Consider the following 22,067-nt stretch of genomic DNA (forward strand, 5'->3'; position numbering starts at 1 on the left):
GTTGGATTGGTGACAGGTTCCTATGATGATGGTCTGGGTCGATTCCAACTCCTGCCGATGATATTTAATAGGGAGGGACAGATAGATTCTAATCTCTTCTGGCTACGCCAAGTGAAGAAAGTATAATGGCACTGTGATCTGAAATTCACATTAAACATGATATTCCTTCTCTACCAAAGAGACATAAGGTTGATCTACAATAATGTCAGGAGTGGCGAAATGTGGGAATTCTATCACCAGTAACCTTTCTTATACTAGTAATTTATTTATAGTGACGCTACAAACGCTATGTAGGGTCACAGGACCCTTATTCCATCTTTTATTTGAGCTTCTGTATGTCGATAAAACTGGTTCTGATCTTGGAATGCAACTCAGACTGCCCTTGACGCGGAATTTGATCCCTTCGTGACAATATAGCTCGACTACAATTTGTTGTTAGTTCAAAACTGCAGATTCCTCAACATCTCCACATATTGCACGTGAATGGGTTCGAATACTGGCGTGGCACTAAAGTTTTCATTATGTATTATCAAGCTCTAGCGTGAGAACACCTGTCTGCTGGTGGACAATAATTTTGATTTTTATGCCTTTTCATTCGTTGTCAACACTAACGATATCTGACGGTTTTGACTGCCAGTGAGACACAGGGCTGTTTGAGAGGTCATTGTAAGTTCAAGAATGTTTTTCCGAGCTGCTGATGGGGAAAAATTCGGTATATGACGTCTCTTTGTTTGTAGTCAACAACGGTATGTGCGGGGTTCGATTCCCAGTCAGCACTGAACTCTTCGTCATATTATTTCTGGTTCAAACATGCTCACATGTCGCTGCTGATGCAACAAACCCATATTTAACGTTCGTTTTCTCTAGAATATAACAGCGATAGGTTCTGGGTTGGAGTCCTGGGAAGCCAAAAATTAATATTTTGTCTCGTCATTTCAGTTAGAACATCTTGATACTGCCGAGAAAATCCGATATGTCACAGCTGATTTTTCTTCGATAACAATCCGATTAGGTTCTGGGTTCGAATCACTGTCCAACACAAAGCTTTACCTCACGGCATTTCAAGTAAGTTACCTGTGAAGAAGCAATATTTAACATGAAACTTCCTGGCAGATTAAATCTGTGTGCCCGACCGAGACTCGAACTCGGGACCTTTGCCTTTCGCGGGCAAGCGCTCTACCAACTGAGCTACCGAAACACGACTCACGACCGGTACTCACAGCTTTACTTCTGCCAGTATCCGTCTCCTACCTTCCAAACTTTACAGAACCTCTCCTGCGAACCTTGCAGAACTAGCACTCCTGAAAGAAAGGATACTGCGGAGACATGGCTTAGACACAGCCTGGGGGATGTTTCCAGAATGAGATTTTCACTCTGCAGCGGAGTGTGCGCTGATATGAAACTTCCTGGCAGATTAAAACTGTGTGCCCGACCGAGACTCGAACTCGGGACCTTTGCCTTTCGTGGGCAAGCGCTCTACCATCTGAGCTACCGAAGCAGGACTCACGACCGGTACTCACAGCTTTACTTCTGCCAGTATCCGTCTCCTACCTTCCAAACCTTACAGAAGCTCTCCCGCGAAAGGCAAAGGTCCCGAGTACGAGTCTCGGTCGGGCACACAGTTTTAATCTGCCAGGAAGTTTCATATCAGCGCACACTCCGCTGCAGAGTGAAAATCTCATTCTGAATATTTCACATCTCTCGTAGTTCGTTAACAGGGACAATAGATGCTGGGTAGGAATTCGCGTCCGTTAAAAATGTTTAAGTTATGTAATTTAAAGTTGATATTTGCCAACTAACACTGTCTAAAATCGAGGTATATCACTCTCCGTATGCCTAGTCAGGAATGACTGTTAGATTCCGTCAGACACGAAATATTAGTCTGCATGACCTGGGTTTGAATCCATATTCAGAAACGAGACGGTTCGTCGTGTCATTTGAAGTTCATACACATTCTCAACTAGCTGCTCGTGAATAACTTAAATTTGTAATGTCATTTTGTGTTAAATAGCAAGTACGGTATGTTCCTTTGAAGAAGAAATCATGAGTACGATGAACTTTCTAGGTGCATTACCTATCTGAAGTAATAATGAGAATGGTAGCATTTCAGGTATGTCATTTGTTGCAATAAATGTGAGCTTACAAGCCTTAAGGACAGTCATATCTGTGATAAGGTGTTCATTGATATTTACAGTATCGTGGTATTACTTTACATTTTGTGTTATTGCGTTACAGAGCCGAGTTTTCTAGGGGTGACTTGTTGGAGCCATTTTCAATAGTCAAACGACTGTACCAAGGAGCGATTAGAGGACCTGCTAGACAGCTGCGTTATCTGGGTTGCATGCGAGTCAGGCGAAATGCAATTCAGGTCGTTCGGATACTTTTGAGCACGACTGTACATGTGCCGGTCAATCACTTCTGACCACTGCAAATGTGTTTCGTAGCATTGTGCACCAAGCACATAGTACCACCTTCACATCCACATCTCCCATCCGAGAACACGTAATGGGTGCCCTGGAACATTCTGTGTCACCCACAACATTGGCCGGAGCCAAGCAGCCGCCTGACGAGGGCATTACCGTCCCATACGTAGACTGCCGTCAGCACCACTACACAAACAACTGCGTTTGGATTGGTGCCGTGACTGGGATTCGGACACTGCTAATGTATCATATCAAACTGTGTTCAGCGGTAAACAGCAGTTGTGCACTTCCCACAGGACAATCGTCAGTGAGTGGGAAGCACACACTGCTGATGGATGGTGTTTAGTTGTGTTCAGAGGTGAACAGCAGTTGTACACTATCCCAGAGGGCAATCGTCGCTGAGTATGGAGGTGACATGGGAAGAGATCTCGTTCTTCCATTTCCTTGGACAGATGCAGCAGTGTTATTTTGGCAACCTGGTAGGGAGCCATTGGGTATAGTGGCTGAGTAAACACTGACTGCCCAACGGTACGTCATTGTCACGATGAAACCTCACGTGTTAGCTCTCATGCATCACTATTGTGGTGCCATTTTCAACAGGGTAATGCTCGTCCACATACGCCACCTGTATCTCACTCAACCTGTGCCCAGCAAGATCCCATACATATCCCTGAGAGAACATGTGTCGGATCAGCTATGATGTCAGCGTAGTCCAATACATCATCTTGATGTTGAAGCTCTTTTTTTTGTTTACTTTAACATACATATGTTTTTGGATGGGGTCCTCCTTTAGCAAAACACAATTTTTTTAATCGCAAACATACTTCACTGCAGTTTCAGCATCTTCACTAGGTTTTTATTTTATGGATGTTAAACATAAAGAATGTTCTTTACTGCTTGTACACATGTAAACATTAGTTTTTAAATCATAATTACAAATTTTTGAAGAACCCATGAGGTTATGTATTCACACCTTTTTTACCACATGGTACGGTCTTCCTGAGGTATTATGTTTTTATAGTGCCCGTTTTCTTTCACAGTTTGAGCAACCATATACAGTTTAATGTAGACAAATTATTGAAGCAAAAATTACAATTTGGAAACTGTTATGGTTATGTCTGAAATTAATTAATTCTATATGGAGGATTATGTGAGTCTTATGTGTGTCTATTTACATTACGTTTCACTTGCTTTTTCTTTTTTCCTTATTTTTACCGCGAAGTTCCGCACACTGAGCTGTCACTGTCACTGTTTCACTGTTTACCAGCTGTAAAAACAAGATGGCGTACACTGGAGCAGTTGAAGATGTTCCTGACGGTTGTTTTGAATCTTTTAGAGGTGGATGTGCCATTGTGTGTGTGTGTGTGTGTGTGTGTGTGTGTGTGTGTGTGTGTGTTTGTGCGTGTGTGTATGTGTATGCGTTTGTGTGTGTGTGTGTGTGTGTGTGTGTGTGTGTGTGTGTGTATGATGGTGAAGGGGGGGGGGGGATTCTAAAGGTATTCTTCTTCTTCTTCCAGTGGCACTACAACAACCTGGGGTGGGACTTGGCCTCCTCAATAATTTTCTGCCATTCCTCTCTGGGCTTAGCAGTGGATATGGCAACCAACTCAGGCAGCGTCCTATCCAATTTCGCCACTCCATCTCAACCTAGGTCGTCCTCTTGCTCTTATTCCTCCAGGTTCACTGCAGCAGGCTTTCCTTGTGGGATCTGTCTCATTGAGTCGCATTACACGTCCAGTACATCTCACTCTACACAGCGTTATGAACTTGACCACATTATCCTCCTTACAGCAGTCGTAAATTAGTCATTCCTTCGCCTTCTCCAGGTTCCATTTTCATATAAAGGTCAGTATACTTCTTTCAGGTGATCTTAGTTTGTTTTCACCCTGCTTTGTAATTGTCCATGTTTCTGGGCCATAAGTATGTACTGGACATATCAGTGTATTATAAAGTCGGCACTTATTCCCTCGTGATAGAAGCTTGAATTTAAAATGTCCCAACATTCCAAAGAAGCATCGGTATAATCACTTATGCGGGCCTTAATTTTAGTAAAGGTGGTGCAATTTGCTTCTATCTTAGAGCCCAGATAGGTGAAACATTCCACTCACTCAGTTGTCATTCCATCAAGGTTTATTGGGGCTATAAGGGTTGGTTAGTGCCAACATATATTTATGTATGTATATACTTCGTCTTTCCATCATTAATTCTCAGGTACATAGTGTCTCTGCACTCAGTTTTAGAGCTGAAAATACATTTTGTAGATCTCTAACTGTTCTGCTCAATAAATGCAAGTCATCTGCATATCCCACCTTTTGTACAGACTTATAGTGGATAATACTTCTTGTCTGAATACCCGATTTGCGCACAACTTTTTCGGGTGACAGGTTGAAAAGTAGGCAGCAAAGCCCATCTCCTTGTCTTAGCCCAGTTCGAGAGAGAAACTGAGGCGATAGCCCCTTTAGTTGCTACATTCAAATAGATCTCTTTTCTTATGCACCAGACACACTGTCCCTACATTCCATTCTGCTAGTAACTCTTCCTTTTCCCAGATGCGACACACAATCTTGTGGATCCTACGATTTAGCTCAACTCCTCCGGCTTTCAATAGTTCAGATATTGTATTGTCAGTCCCTGGTGCTTTATTGTTCTTCAATCGGGCAATTGCTTTCTTCACTTCTCTTTGGTAAGGGACTATGGCGTCATCTTCTGGAGGGACTGTGATATCTTCAATAGAGTACTCTCAAGCATTCAACAGTTCACTGAACTACACAACGGTCCAATACCTGTTGATCACCGGTTAGTAGTGTCCCATTTTTACTTTTACACAGGTTGGTGCGCAGCTTAAATGCTCTTATTTCACTATTTGTCTTCTGATGAAATTTTCTGACATCATTTTTTTCCAGTTGTGTCCAGTTCTCCAAGTTGCTTTCTTTCCTAGTCCCTTTTCTTTCTCCGATGCAATTTTCTCTCTTCTTTCCTTCTGTCTTGATAATTTCTTACCGCTAGACGAGTATATGATTTCTCAAGCATTCTCCTGTATGCCAGACTTTTCTCCTGACTTATTCTCTTACATTATTCATCAAACCAGGAATTCCTCTGTTGTTTTCCTTCTTTCCCTACCACTTCTTCTGCTGCTTTAATGACTACATTTCTGCAAGCGTTCCATTCCTGATCCAGATTGTCACTTACGCTAGGGGTGTATGATATAAGATTCTCAGCAACCTTCTCAGAGTACGTTTTAGAAATGTCTTCAGTTTTCAGCTTCGATACCATATACTTACTTCGAGATGTTCGTTTTACTTTTCTTGCATTGGATATTCAAGCTCTTAGTTTTTCAGTTACAAGGTAGTGGTCTGAATCTACGTTAAATCGTCTGTAAGTGTGTAAATCTAGTAAGTTTAAGGAATGCCCAGCATCAATAACTACATAATCAATTTGGTTGAAGGTACGCTGATCAAGGCTACACCACGCTGCTTTATGAATCCTTTTGTGTGGGAGCTTAGAACTACCTACAGCCATGTTAAGTGACAGTGCAAACTGAATGACTGTGTCCATTGTCATTTGTGTATTCATGAAGGCTGTGCTAACCAACTGCAGGGAGGTAATGGTCTTCTTTACCAATCTGTGCATTGAGGTATCCAATAATTATTTTAGTGCCATACACAGGACATATGTCGTAAGTTCTCTCGAGGTTCTCAAAGAAGGTGTCTTTATCCTGGTCATCTGATATTTCTGTGGGTGCATGTACATTGATCAGTGAGTAGTTTGAGAGTCGGGTCTTCAATCTCATTTGTGAGATTCTCGATATTATTCCAGTGAATACACTCACTAGGTGCTTAAATTTTTGTCTTACCGTGAACCCTGTACCAGATTCATGGTGTCTCTCTGGACCTTGATAGAAAATTATCCAGCTTCCCATATCAAGCACTCCGTGTTCAGTCCATCGCATTTCCTGCATGGCAATTATACCTGCTTTGGTTTTATTGAGCTGATCTATCAGTGACATCAGGGCCCCCGCCCTGTACAGCGATTGTAAGTTCCATCATCCAATAAACACGTAGGTTTTTCGTTTTCGTTTGCCTTTAACAGTGCCATGTCGTCGTACATAAATCCGTCTGGCTTCTTTACTTTGAGGTTTCTGAACAAGAATTTATTTACAGGAAGGGTTTGTTAGCCGCTTGCCCAACTCCCAACTTGGAAGACCAGGATTTCTATGAGGTTTACTCCTTTAGGGAAGCTGGATTCACTACGCCTATAGAGCCCTTATTATATTTTGTGGGGGGCTGCTGCTGCTGCATTTGAGAATTTTCAAGTCAGTATTGATGTCTGTTGGGCTATGTTTCTTGTCTATACGGTGTTCAGCCAATGTGGAATGACAGCTGTTATTTTTTAATGATCTTCTGTGTTCTGTGTATCTAGTATTAAATGTTCTGCTTGTCTGTACTACATAAAATAAAATTCATCATAGAAACTGAAAACGTCAAAATGGTAAATTTCCTTGACTTCACAACATACAGACACAACAACCAACACCAGTCCTCCAGATTCAGGAAAGTGACCACCACCAGCACAGCTATTCACAAACATTCTAATCACCCAACTGCACACAAACTAACTGGTTTCCGATATGTGCTGCACAGACTGAGCAAAACTCCACTGACGAAAACAACTACAACAATGAATTACAGTACTCAGACAAATAGTTGTAAAGAATGGATATGATATCAGTACTACTAATAAACTGACCCGCAAGATTAGAAAGGACACCCCAACGCACAAAAACAAAAGGCTTCTCACCAACTTCCAAACAGACAGAATAGGCATATGTACACAAATTAACAAGAACATCCACAACAACAAACAAGTAGTTCCCTGTTACTTACAACAATAAAGCGGCCCACACTCAAAAAATAAGGGCTAAAAACAGCCTACAGGACAGACAACTCAACACAGAGAAAACTAAGGACAACCAACACAAACACAGTCAAACACATCTGGTATTTACCAACGAGCATGTCAGGATTGCAAATCAGTTTTTATAGGACAGACAAGCAGAAACTTTAATACGAGATACACAGAACAAAGAAGAGCATTAAAAATTAACAGCTGCCATTCCAAATCTGCTGAACACTTATGGACAAGAAACATAGCCCAAGAGACATCAATACTGACTTGAAATTTCTCAAATGCAGCTGCAGCCCCCCCCCCCCCCCTCCACAACAACTAATAATTGAAGGAAACTATCAAATACAATAAGCCATAGTTGAAGGAAAACAAGTAATAAATGAATACACAGTTCTCAGGAATGGAACTCTAATCCCTGCCCTGAAAGAATTATTAGAATAAAACCCACCTTAGAACGCCCTCCCCCATCACCCTTCACCCTCACACAAACACGCACACACACACACACGCACACACACACACACACACACACACACACACACACACACTCGCACGCACACACACACACACACACACACACACACACACACACACAAAACCACATGGACGTACACACACACAAAACTAAAATTAAAAATCCTCAAATCTTCTCTCCCTCTCTCTCTTTCTCTCTCTCTCTCTCTCTCTCTCTCTCTCTCTCTCTCTCTCACACACACACAAAATGGCACATCCACCTCTGAAAGATTCAAAACAACCGTCAGGAACATCTTCAACTGTTCCACTGTCCGCCATCTTGTTTTTACAGCTGGTAAACACTGAAACAGTATGAGTGCAGTGTACAGAACTTCACAGTGGGGATCAGGAAAAAAGAAAACGCAAGTGGAACATAATGTAAATAGACATACACACTTATAACCTTCCACAGAGAATTAATTAATTTCAGACATAGCCATAACAGTTTCTAAATGGTAATTTTTGCTTCAATAATTTCTCTACATTAAGTTGTATATGGTTGCTTAAACTGTGAAAGATAACAGGCACAATAAAAACATAATACCTCAGGAAAGCCATACCATTTCGTAAAATGGTATGAATACATAACCTCATGTGTGCTTCAAAAATTTGTAATTACAATTTAAAAACTAATGTTTACATATGTACAAGCAGTCAAGAGCATTCTTTTTGTCTAATAGCCATAAAATAAAAGTCCTGTGAAGATACTGCAGCTGCTGTGGAACATGTTTGGGATAAGATGCTTTGCTGAAGGTGGACCCCATCGAAAAACATATGTAGTACAATATATCTCCATGCCTCAGGAAAGGATACAATGACCTTATGAAACCCGTCCCATCAAATTAGTGCATGCATCGAGGGCAGAGGGGGTTCAGCATCTTACTACTAAGTATTTTCATAACGCGAAGTTCTTTGTAAATTTTACTCGATTTTGTAATAACTGCTATAACATCACGCAAAATCTCGTCCCGTAAAGTCTTATTTCATTTTCTCCTCCCATTCTGGGTACATCATTCTTTTGTCGGGCAGTATATTTACAAGGATTCGCCACCAAGTCTGTATGTCTTACGGTGTTTAATAAAGGAGCAGGTGATACGATTGACTCTACAGCGTCAAGTGAAATTGATACTGAAAGAAATTTAGGAATCCCATTTGTTGTACATTGATGAAAGTGACAATCGTACCTGCTGATATCACCATTACCTTCTCTCTACCGCCATATAAACGTTTGACTACCTGGAAAGATTTTCTGTCTCACTGACACTAGCAGCATCAGAAACAGCTACCTACAAGAGCCGTTTCCGTGTTTGAAAAATTAGACGCAGGGGGTATAAAAAGAAAACCATGAGAGGTAATCCTTATAGTGTGAGAAAATCACCGATCCTCAATGCAGAGTTTTCGCTGGTGTTAGCCTGTTCTTCACGGGAAAATTAATTTATGTAAGGTGTGTCATAATTAACGCCAACGGCCTTGCCGCAGTGGTAACAACGGTTCCCGTCAGATCACCGAAGGTAAACGCTCTCGGGCTGGACTAGCACTTGGATAGGTGACCATCCGGTCTGCCGAGCGCTGTTGGCAAACGGAGTGCATTCAGCCCTTGCGAGGCAAACTAAGGAGCTACTTGATTGAGAAGTAGCGGCTCAGGTCTCGAAAACTGACATACGGCCGGGAGAGCGGTGTGCTGACCACATGCCCCTCCATATCCGCATTCGGTGACGCCTGTGGGCTGAGGATGACACGGCGGCCAGTCGGTACCACTGTGTTCGCCAGGACCTGTGGATGGAGTTAACTGTTTTATGTGTCATAAATAATGGCGGAAACGCGCGTAATTGAATGTGCAAGATATTAAAAACAAAAAGGTCTGAATAAACATGGTCTCTAAAACGAACACTTTAAGAGATATGAGCACTTCTTCATCTTCGATACTGTGAGACAAATCCCTTCTAATGCAGGCTCTCTGCTTTTTATATTTTGACAGCACCTAGAATGGATCAAAACAGTAAACAGTTGTCCATTAAACATGGGCTCTAAAGTGCATGCCCTAAGAGCCATGAGCATTTGTTCAGTAGAAGAGATGTGTTTCACAGTAGCGAATATCTCTTAAGGTATTCGTTTTAGAGACCATTTTTAATTCAAATGGCTATAAGCACTATGGGACTTAACATCTGAGGTCATCAGTGCCCTAGACGTAAGACTACTTAAACCTAACTAACCTAAGGACATCGCACACATCCACGCACGAGGCAGGATTCGAACTTGCGACCATAGCAACATGGCGGTTCCGGACTGAAGCGCCTAGAAGTGCTCGCCAGCGAGACCATGTTTCCTGAGACTTTTTTGCTTCTAGTATTGTCTACGTTCAACTCTATGGGCTTACGCCATTGATTACGATACATCGTTTATAAAAGACTACTAGCGATAATGAACAAATTCGTTCCAGCCCCTGGATAGTTCTAACTTTATACGAGACACGTAAAATACCCTGTGAAAAAAGGAGAGGTATTGGTTGGCCGTGGAAACTATCGAGACTCGTTGGAAAGGCTACATGTACAGCAAGATTAATTGGTAGAAGACTTAGAAGGTGCAACTAAAGAGACTGCTTACACCACGCTTGTCCGCCCTATTCTGGAGTACTGCTGTGCGCTGTGGAATCCGCATGAGATGGGACTGGCGGATGACATCGAAAAAGTACAAAGAAGGGCAGCTCGTTTTGTATTGTCGCGAAATAGGGGAGGTAGTGTTACAAACATGAAACGTGAATTGGAGTGGAAATCATTACAACAAAAGCGTTTTTCGTTGCGACGGGATCTTCTCATGAAATTTCAATCACCAGTTTTCTCCTCCGACTGCGAAAAAATTCTGTTGGCACCCACCTACATAGGGAGAAATGATCATCACGATAAAATAAGAGAAATCAGAGCTCGCACAGAAAAATGTAAGTGCTCTTTTTTCCCTCGTGCCGTTCGAGAGTGGAACGGTAGAGACACTTTGAAGGTGGTTCATTGAACCCTCTGCCAGGCACTTTATTGAGAATAGCAGAGTAACCACGTAGATGTAGATGTAGATTACCAAAAGTGTAGATTGTCCGCTGTTCAGGTTGTGGGTGTGCGTATTCACAGCGTCCGCGATAATCGATTACATCTCGCTAGGCGCCCGAATTACTACCACGATTCAAATTCTACACTTCTTTCTTCAGGGTAATGGAGGTCAGAGCTAACGTTAAGATGGTGGCAGATTTCTGCGCCAATCTTCATAAACAAGCAACACAAAGCGGAGAACTCAATAGCCTGGGTAAAAGTGCCGCTACTTTTACTATGAAGGTTGAGTGCGTCCACTGTCCAGAAATAGTTCTTGCCGCCCACCTAACCAGGGAGGATGCTCGGTTTCCAAGCAGTGCTTTTAAGTCTGCTGTTTCATTATGGCGCCTTTTTGGGGGGTGCTGAGAAAATAATTTTGTTTTTGCACGACAGCGTGGCTACGAAAAATGCTTAAACCAACCGATTTCCTTTTTCTTTTAACCGTATTCGGCTTTATGAGACTTCTTTAACAACATATTTGCTGGTATCTAAAATTAATTCTAACCTTATCATCCGATGCTTCTTTACTTGACAACACATCGACGGGTCTATATCTCTAGTAATGTTGATTTGGCAGGTAAATTTGCGTATTAAGTTTCCCAGCTGGCTTAACATGCACGGAATTGACCCGCCGTCATTGGACTTGCAATTTCGCCTTGTGCGAACAAATTGATTAAATTTGTACTCTCTCTTTGCATGTGCTGGACATAAAGGTCAGTAGCACCTCTCCACGTGTTTGGGAGGCATTATGGAATAGTCCGTGGTTTCTAGTTTCAACAGTGAGGTGTAATGCAGAGATTTCCATTCCTCTCAGTTCGCATGATTCGCTCTCCCGACATGCCTGTCGATGTTCGTCACATTTGTATTGAACTACAGAAGTTTTTGGAGAAGTAATTTTTTTTCGAGAAAACTTATAAACGTTATACCAGATCACTGTCGTCGAGGGACCATTTGAATATCGTAACTGATATCACTTTGTAAAATGGCGCTCTTTTTCCAGCAATAGTTACCAGCAGAACTATTGTCAAGCCACCCTTGGGTAAACATTTAAAGTATGAAACTAAACGCTCACTGCGCTCTAGTCTCGGTGTTAGAAGCTGGGAAGACAGCAAAAATGTATTTCTAATTACCTCTACCTTACGAAAAATGGCAGAGCGGAAAAATAGAACCGGCAGTAGACAAAAGTGAAACACACTTAGTGATGAGATCTCGTTTCCTGCTGCAGTAGCGTATTCGCCGACGCGAACAAATTGTGTGGCTCAGTTCCTCAGCTACTCACGATTTCATTATGCTGTATTCCATTACAACTGATTTGGCTTAACAGCTGTTCATAATACAATCTCATTTCTAGACACTATAAATTCCGTTGTATTGACTTTGCCGTCTTTGACGGAATTACGTCATAGGGAAACATCAAAGGTTTTATTTATTCTCCCTGAACCTTAATTTCTTTACCAAATTTCTCCCTGCTTTCTTTACTGCACCTTCCACCGTAGTGAAACTCCAATGAATGGCAGGATTCACCATCTCAACTTCTGAACCAGTTTTTATCCACATAAATACTGGTTGCGTCTATAAAAAGAGTTTTACCGTTTCATGTTATTCTTTTCCATCGTCTTGTTAGAGATGTGAGGGGATGTCACTGCTTTTATGTAAATGCACGACATCTGAAATCCTATGGCTAAGAAGGATGTTGACAAATGTTGTATATTTGTCGGGCAGTTCTACAATATCATATTTATTACACAATGTAAAGTATTTTGTAATATGAGAATGGGAAAACAGTAACAGTTTACTGAAATGATCTAAAATAGTACAGCTCATAATTAGCTCCTGGTTATCATTGGACTAGGCTAAGAAAGACGTAACTTATGCTTGCCTAATATACGAGGGTTGGAACTTAAATAGTGGCAACAATTTATTCACAATCGATACAAAAGAGATATCTACATCTACATTTATACTCCGCAAGCCACCCAACGTTGTGTGGCGGAGGGCACTTTACGTGCCACTGTCATTACCTCCCTTTCCTGTTCCAGTCGCGTATGGTTCGCGGGAAGAATGACTGTCTGAAAGCCTCTGTGCGCGCTCTAATCTCTCTAATTTTACATTCGTGATCTCCTCAGGAGGTATAAGTAGGGGGAAGCAATATATTCGATACCTCATCCAGAAACGCACCCTCTCGAAACCTACACCGCGATGCAGAGCGCCTCTCTTGCAGAGTCTGCCACTTGAGTTTGCTAAACATCTCCGTAACGCTATCACGGTTACCAAATAACCCTGTGACGAAACGCGCCGCTCTTCTTTGGATCTTCTCTATCTCCTCCGTCAACCCGATCTGGTACGGATCCCACACTGATGAGCAATACTCAAGTATAGGTCGAACGAGTGTTTTGTAAGCCACCTCCTTCGTTGATGGACTACATTTTCTAATGACTCTCCCAGTGAATCTCAACCTGGTACCCGCCTTACCAACAATTAATTTTATATGATCATTCCACTTCAAATCGTTCCGCACGCATACTCCCAGATATTTTACAGAAGTAACTACTACCAGTGTTTGTTCCGCTATCATATAATCATACAATAAAGGATCCTTCTTTCTATGTATTCGCAATACATTACATTTGTCTATGTTAAGGGTCAGTTGCCACTCCCTGCACCAAGTGCCTATCCGCTGCAGATCTTCCTGCATTTCGCTACAATTTTCTAATGCTGCATCTTCTCTGTATACTACAGCATCAACCGCGAAAAGCCGCATGGAACGTCCGACATTATCTACTAGGTCATTTATACATATTGTGAAAAGCAATGGTCCCATAATACTCCCCTGTGGCACGCCAGAGGTTACTTTAATGTCTGTAGACATGTTTGCACTTGTTACTGTCCTTCAAAGTAGTCACCAGCGTTCAGTAGATCCCGTTGCCAGCGATGTGGAAGGCGTAGTGTACCGTTACCAGAACCTGTTCTGTTAATGGTGCGAATGGAGCCGTCTACCGCCTGTCGAATCTCTGGAACAGTTCTGAATCGAATTCCACGAAGCGGTTCCTTCATCTTCGGAATCAAATCTTAGTCACAAGGACTTAAGTCCGGGGAGTATGGTGGATGGTACAGTAGTTCCCAGTCCCATCGACCGGACAGAGCAGCCACAGCTTGCGCTGTATGCGACCGCGCACTGTCGTGCAAAATGGTGGGTGGGTTGTGCAGAAAGTGTCGCCGCTTCTTTCGTAAAGCTGGTCGCAAGTGATACTCCAAAAACGAACAGTAATACTGTGCACTGACGGTCTGCCTTGGAGGAATATAATGCTTTAGGATAACACCATCATAGTAGTAAACGATTATCACCATAACTTTCACCATCCTAGGGCTCTGACGTACTTTCAACTTTCGCGCCGACCCATAAAGACGCCATTCGTTGGATTGGCGTTTCAGTTTTGGCTCGTACGATGTGGCCCATGTCTCATCCAGTGTCACGATACGGCGTAAGAAAGCCTCTCATTCGCCCTCACAGGGCTCCAAGTGCGTCTGAGCAGCTTCGTAAAGCATCCATTTCTGCATTTCCGTCAAGTCACGCGGAACCCATCGGGATGCAATTTTTCGCATGCCCAGGCGTTCCTTCAGGATGCGAAGCACAGTCTTATGCGCTAAGCCGGTTACGTGGGCGAGCTCACGAATCGTGCGGCGTCGATCACTGTCCACTAACGCGGCAACAGCATGCACTTCTTCTTCATAGACGCTAAGACGACCTGCCCATGCATGTCTGCCATAGTTTGCCGACCTTTCTTCAAGGCTTTTACCCAACGTGCCACTGTTCTGTACGGCAATGCCGATTTCCCGCACGCCTCTGGAAGACCTTGATGACACTGTCGTGCTGTACGACCTGTGGCACATTCATCTTGTTCCAACTCCGTTGTTCCGGTTTCGAAAACATAGTGACACCATTACGTATGACCGCTCGCTCCCAAGTGACTGTGTGCCGGCCGGAGTGGCCGAGCGGTTAAAGGCGCTACAGTCTGAAACCGCACGACCGCTACGGTCGCAGGTTCGATTCCTGCCTCGGGCATGGATGTGTGTGATGTCCTTAGGTTACTTAGGTTTCAGTAGTTCTAAGTTCTAGGGGACTTATGACCACAGCAGTTAAGTCCCATAGTGCTCAGAGCCATTTGAATTTGAACCAAGTGACTGTGTTTCCCTCGATTGTGCGCACGCCAGTGACGTGGAGACGGGCGAATCCATTTGCTCGGAGGTAAGGTAGGTATGTCAACAACGTGTGCTATCAGCGACAATAGTAGATTCCACTGCATAGTGTCTCCACAGCAGTGTTGCCACTATTTAAGTTCCAACCCTCGTATGTAGGCGAGCGCAGTCTCATTATGTCCTACAATGATTTCCGTGTGTGTACGTGTTAATCTCCCACTTTTGCAATGTCATTTTGATAACTTTGCTCAATGCGGGTGAAATTTTAATCTTAACGGTAGCATTAGATATCACGTGGGCGTCCTCAGAAGACAACATGTGGGTGAGAACACTGTCGTAATGACGTAAAATGGAAGTTCTTCTGCTTATGACCGATTAACATCCTTTAATGAAGAAGTGGTTTTCACCACATGTGATGAATGTGACCTGTTTTTCAAAGGTTGCTCAGATTTTGTCAGTACCGTTTTAAAATGTCGTTACTCGAAATGTACTTGACTAACTTCACAAAAACTTTCTTCTAAAACGCATTCAACTTCTATAAGCAGCAAGTTCAGTAAATTTTATTCTGTGAATGGCATATCACAAAACTGATCTGCTACCAGGATCAGTATCCGTTGCGCACCGCTTTACCTATATTACCGACAAACTAGGAATTATTAGACCAAAGGAAATAAAGAGCCTTGCTATTTATATTCAGAGTAATTAAACTTAATGAAAATTGATAGCCCAGAGCTTTACAGGGGAAAGCACTAATTGCAAGATGCGCTGTGCCTTGCAGTATTTAATCTGCACAGAGAACTAATTAAATTTTCTTATCTCACTCTTCAAATTATTCTTACTTTTTTTACGAACTACGGCGACTCCACAGCAATCATTTGGGTTATCACCTTTTATTTCTTTCCATTTTCCAACATTATTTCATTAAGAAAACGATTTGCCTGTCGGACTACAACCAGCGCTTTCACGTTGTGTCTGTTATTTGGATTGCCAGTTCTGTTAAGTTTACGTGTTCATTTAGAAAATCGGTAACAATAAATAATCAAATAAAACGATGTTGCTTATTAACGCTTAATTAGTTTTTGATTTTGTTATCGGAAAGGGTGTAACGTTAAATTATCTGAATGTAATCATTCATCACCAGTATCATTTATTCATTTTCGTCTCAACACTGATTCATCAATAGTCGATTTACATATTTCTGACGAGTGCTTTGGCCTCATTTCTCCATTCATATCTTAAGTAACTGAATCTTCAACATGACATATCCATCCACAGCGAGCATTAGGTTTTCTTAATACAACGTGAGGAGGAAGGCCGGTCATCTTCTTCGCCTGAGCCAAACTTCTACGTGCTGTTCCTCCTCGTTGTCTATTGCCTTCAAAATGAAAGATGGTCATTTCCAAATTATTCTCTCGTCTTCTCAAAATATGCCCAAGGACCTTGTAACAACGTATTATCATTTTCTCTTCTTTACTTATTTCAATAATATTTATGGAGCAAATTAACTGAAACGCCAAAGGGTTGACTTGCGTGCCTCAGAAATATCGATAGCCGTACAGTAGGTGCAACCACAATGGAGGAGAATTTGTTGAGAGACAAGACAAACGTGTGATTGCTAAAGACGGGCAGCAGCCTTTTCAGTAGTTGCAGGAGCAACAGTCTAGATGACTAACTGATTCGGCCTCATATCATCAACAAAACAGTCTTGTTACCCTGCTACTGCGAACGGCTGAAAACATTACATCCGTTATTTTTCCCGAGGACTTGCAGCTCTACTGCGTGGTTAAATGATGATGGCATTTCCTTGGGTAAAATGTTCCGGAGTTAATATACTCCCCCACTCGAATTTGTGGAGGGGGCTACTCAGGAGGATGTCGTCACCAGGAGGAACAAAACTGGCATTCTACGGATTGAAGCTTGAAATGTTAGTTCTCTTGATCGGGCAGGTGGGTTAGGAAACTGTAAAATGGAGATTGATAGGCTGAAGTTTGCTACAGTGGGAATTAGTGATGATCAGTGACAGGAGGAAGTGAATTTCTGGTCAGGTAATAGAAACTTATAAATACAAAGTCGCATAGGGGTAATGCAGGAGTGGGTTTAATAATGAATAAGAAAATAGGAATGCGGGCAAGCTAGTATGAACAGCAGAGTGAACGCATTATCGTACACCTACAACAGTAGTACAAGTTTACATGCCAACTGTCTCCTCAGGTAATTAAGAGATTGAAGAAGCGCGTGATGCAATAACAGAAATTATTCAGACAGTTAAAGAAGACGAAAACGTAATTGTGATTGGGGACTGTATTCGATAATGGGAAAGGAAGGAGAAGGAAAAATAGATGAATATGGACTGGGAGAAAGAAAGAAAAGAGGAAGCCGCCTGGTAGAATTCTGTACTGACCATAATATAATCGTCGTTAACGGTTGGGTTAAGGATAAAAGACGGTTGTATACGTACATCTGGAGACACCGGAAGGTTTCAGGCTGATTATACTATGGTTAGACAGAGATTTAGGAACCAGATTTAAAATTGTGAAACATTTCCAGGGGCAAATGCGGACTTTGACCACAATTTTTTATTTATGAACTGTAGATTAAACTTAACTAAATTGGAAAAAAGGTAGAAAATGCAGGTGATTGAACCTGGATAACTCCAAATAACAGAGGTTTTTGAGCGTTTCAGAGGGAGCATTAGGCAACGGTTTACTAGGACGGGTGAAAGAAATACAGTAGAAGACGAATGGCTAGCTTCAAGAGATGAAATAGTGAAGGCAGCAGAGGATTAAATAGGTAAAAAAACAAGGCCTAGTACCATTCCTTCGATAACACAGGACATACTGAATTTAACTGATGAAAGGAGAAAATTTAAAAATGCAGTAAATGAAGCAGGCGAAATGGAATACAAACGTTTAAAAAATGAAAGCCACAGAAGTGCAAATTTCCTAAGGAGTAATGGCTAGAGCGTAAACGTAAGGATTTGGAAACATATTTCATTAGGAGCAAGACAGATCCCGCCTAGAGCAAAATTAAAGAAGCCTTTAAGGATAAGAGAAGTAGGTGTACGAATATCAAGAGCTCGGATGGCAAGTGAGTCCTAGGCCAAGAAGGGAAAGCTGAAGTTTGGAGGGACTGCATAGAGTGTTTATACAAGGGAGATGAATTTGAAAGCAATATTATAGAAATGGAAGCAGACGTAGATGAAGATGAGATTTGAGATGTAATACTGCGAGAAGAGTTTGACAAAGGTCGGAAAGATCTAATTCTAAACAAGGCCCCGGTAGTAGACGATATTCCGTCAAAACTATAGACAGCCTTGAGAGAGACAGCCATGCAAAACTCTTCCATCTGGAGTGCAAGAGGTATGAGACAGGCGAAATATTCTCAGACTTCAAGAATAATGTAATAATTCCAATTCCAAAGAAAGCTGTTGCTGACATGTGTGAAAATTGCATAACTATCAGTTCAATAAGCGATAGTTGCAAAATAGTAACATGAAATGTTTACAATAAAATGGAAAAATGGTAGAAGCTGAGCTCGGGGAAGAAGTGGAGAGGGTATAAAATGTAGACTGGAAGTGGGAAGAAAACCATTTCTGAAGAAAAATTTGTTAACATCGAATATATATTTAAGTCTTAAGAAGTTGTTCCTGAAGGTATTTGTCTGAGTGTAGCAATGAATGGAAGTGAAACACGGACGATAAACAATTTAGATAAGAAGAGAATAGTTTTCGAAATGTGGTGCTACAGAAAAATGCTGAAGATTATATGGGTTGATCGCGTAACTAATGAGGAAGTACTGAATAGAATTGTGGAGACAAGAAATTTGTGACATAACTTGACTAAAAGAAAGGATCGGTTGATAGAAAATGCTCTGGGACGTTAGGGGATCAGCAATTTAGTACTGGAGGGAAGTGTGGGGGTTAAAAATCATAGAGGGAGTCCAAGAGATGAATGCAGTAAACAGATTCAAAAGGATGTAAGTTGCAATTGATATTCGGGGATGAACAGTCTTGCACAGGTTAGAGTAGCATGGAAAGCTGCATCAAACCAGTCTTCGGACTACAGGACTCAACAACGACATAATAGTCTGGATATAAATGTGTTCTTTGATATGGAAAAAGACTCATGTATATGAAACATCCACTTACAATGCATATAGTCGGGAATAATCAGTTTAGTAAATATTTTTGTAAAGCAATATCCGTCTTTTGTCTGACATGCTTCACTTGTTACTTGCCCCTTCATGCTTTTCTCTTCCCAGCTTTGATCTGGTAAGACGCTTGTATACATGTAAGATGCTTTAAGTGAAAAGATGACTCATTTTAGTTGAAACATTGTGTGATATTCAGTTATTTCGTACCATTAATACACTACGTACATTATTGACAGATTTCGCAGTGGATGTGGGGGTAAAACTAATTGACTGGCTCGGGCGATATTTGTTTAGCCACTATGGCGGCTATCTAATTGATATCGCTATAATTTGTAGTAATTATTCAAGACTTGCTTGCTATTTAATTTTACGAAGTCCAGTTTCCTAGTGCGAATAATCTGGCGCACTTAAGACATTCGGAACTGACACGGTCGCGAAAATAAGAAACCAAGGCAGTTACTCCCGGAACACACAAGATTTAGTGCAAATTGTGGGTTTTCTTTTCATCGCCCATTTAATTCTCCAGTAGAGTTAAAAGCTGAAAGTATCTTTGACTTGCACGGAAAGGCAAACTTCTTGTGATTCTAAGTGCTCTGTAACGGAAGCATTTGTTCTTCGTTCTGTCCATGGTACACTTCATACGCGTCTCGTCTTCCATCAACACCACATCTCGAAAGAACCAATTCGACTCCTGTAGCTAGGGTTCACGAGGAAGGTCTCACGCAGTACAAGACCAACGTTTCAACTAAGCATATCTTCGTTGTTTTCCATGTTTCTCGGTCCTGCCTCATCTTAGTGAGTTTAATCATTGCGGCTCGGCCTAGAAAGATTCGTCGTTTTTAATTCTTGATCACACTTTTCTGTGTAATTGATCAGAGATGTTAGATATCCGCAATCATGCACTACCTCCATTCTGAAAGCATGTTTACTCAACCATGTTGTAAAATCTGGCTCTGCAAGTAATTCTTTGACAGAATTTAAGGAGGTAGATATCACCGGTCAAGAACTTAATATAGACTTTGTGTTTTCTGGATTGAAAATCCCAATAAATAACATGAGATATTATCGCAATGGAGCACACTGAGGCTTCGTATAACAGTATGTTCACGATCATCGAATCCAACGTTCCGATTGCCCTTGGAAAAAACGACAAGGAAGTAACCTATCATGGACTTGTTGCAGCAACCACCAAAAATCTCATAAATTATTAATACAAGTCATATAAACCCTTAGGCGGGATGTTTGGCCCTGTCGTTGAAGCCACCCGCTTCCTGATGCGAATTTAAATAAACTTTCTTAGTGAATTAGTGACATTTCAAGATATAGTTTCAGTTTGTAATGTACCTTCCAATGATGCCACGTGGCGTGATGTCTCATTGTCGAAGGCATAACACACAATTTCAGGAGAAACGGTCGTGAATCGGAGCTTAAGTTTCCGAGAGTTTTTGTAATTCTCTACAGGCAACTACAGTCCGTTGCAGGCGATTTTCTGTCGCTTCCTTGTCTGTTTTAGCATGCATCTATAATGACCTTAACATTGAATACATTAATCCATAACTTTTCGTCCATTCTTTCCTGGCGGTTTTAGCATGAAGATTGACATATAGATGTAAACCTCCTTAGACGGACAGAAACAAGAGCGGGAAATGTACATGAAATAAATGTCAAGGCTGTAACCTTTATTAAAACAACAAAGGAATATGTTTTGCGAAAAATTGTTACACGTTTCTCCATTTTACTGAGACTGATGAAAAAATTTCATTAAATGAAACAGAGGTCCTTTCCTTTGAACCCAAATGACCGAGCGTCCTAACGAGAATGTTTCATCATTCTGCTCCAGTGCTTCCAGAGAACCCTTTAAAATTTGATACGGTTCGACAGTTACTAATGAACCAGTCAACAGCAGTAAGCATTTTGAGCAGTTCAGCCTCAAAAAATGTTGAATTTCCTTCCAAAGCCGTATAAGATTGTTTGGCTTTATTTTGATTAATTCTTTTGTTCATAATTATTCCATTCTATGGTACCAGACTAATAAAGAATTTTATAGTAAGTTGAATGTAAAAACAGTCATTGATCGCAGATCTGAAATTTATTAATTAATCGTTTCGCTTGGGCATTGCTTAACCAGATAACATTAAAATTAATGCCGTGGGTACATGTCACGTTAAAATTCACGTTAAAATTTATGCCAACAGCGTATGTCACATCGAAAGGAAAACCAGATCGGAATGTACTTAGGGTCGACGACAAAATCACTCTTAGCAGTAGACAATACGACCATGCTACATGAGTATACGCGGCTCCCATACAGGGCGGCGCCGCCACTCCTTCCACTCTCTTAAATGACACACACACTGATATTATTTCCCATGTGCGATGACCAATATAAAATGGGAATTATGTTTTCTTTTCGAGGAACTTCCTCTTCGTCTCAGAGTAAGCAATGTGACAATCAGCGTAACGTTTTAGTTTAGATGTATACAGTAAGAAGTAAATCCATAATTTTATCCCATTTGATACTCACACTTCAATCCTGTTAAAATCTGTCGTACACATGCTCACATTTCCAAATTAGTGACATTACATCCTCGATACAGACCAACAGAATATCCCGGAAAAGGGATTTGTGTTGTTTCGCATTTATTGTGGAATTTAACTGGCTCAACACCACAACACGAGATACATGCTCAAAACTGATATGATTGCCACCATTACTTACAGTTTTCAAAATGTACATCCTTAGTTCGGAGATCGTTGCACGTATACAATCCCTCAGAGCAAAACCCTACTGTGATCCGCC

At 41.5% G+C, this 22,067-nt stretch overlaps 1 non-coding gene across 1 annotated transcript; it reads right to left on the reverse strand.

Annotated features, from left to right (window-relative positions):
• Window positions 1–1,123: 1,123 nt before the first annotated feature.
• On the reverse strand, window positions 1,124–1,198 carry Trnas-cga (transfer RNA serine (anticodon CGA)). The gene has a single exon. It is a non-coding gene; the product is annotated as a tRNA-Ser (tRNA).
• Between the last annotated feature and the right edge of the window lie 20,869 nt (window positions 1,199–22,067).

This window comes from Schistocerca cancellata, chromosome 2, assembly GCF_023864275.1.
Source record: "Schistocerca cancellata isolate TAMUIC-IGC-003103 chromosome 2, iqSchCanc2.1, whole genome shotgun sequence".
Classification (NCBI taxonomy): Eukaryota; Metazoa; Arthropoda; class Insecta; order Orthoptera; family Acrididae; genus Schistocerca; species Schistocerca cancellata.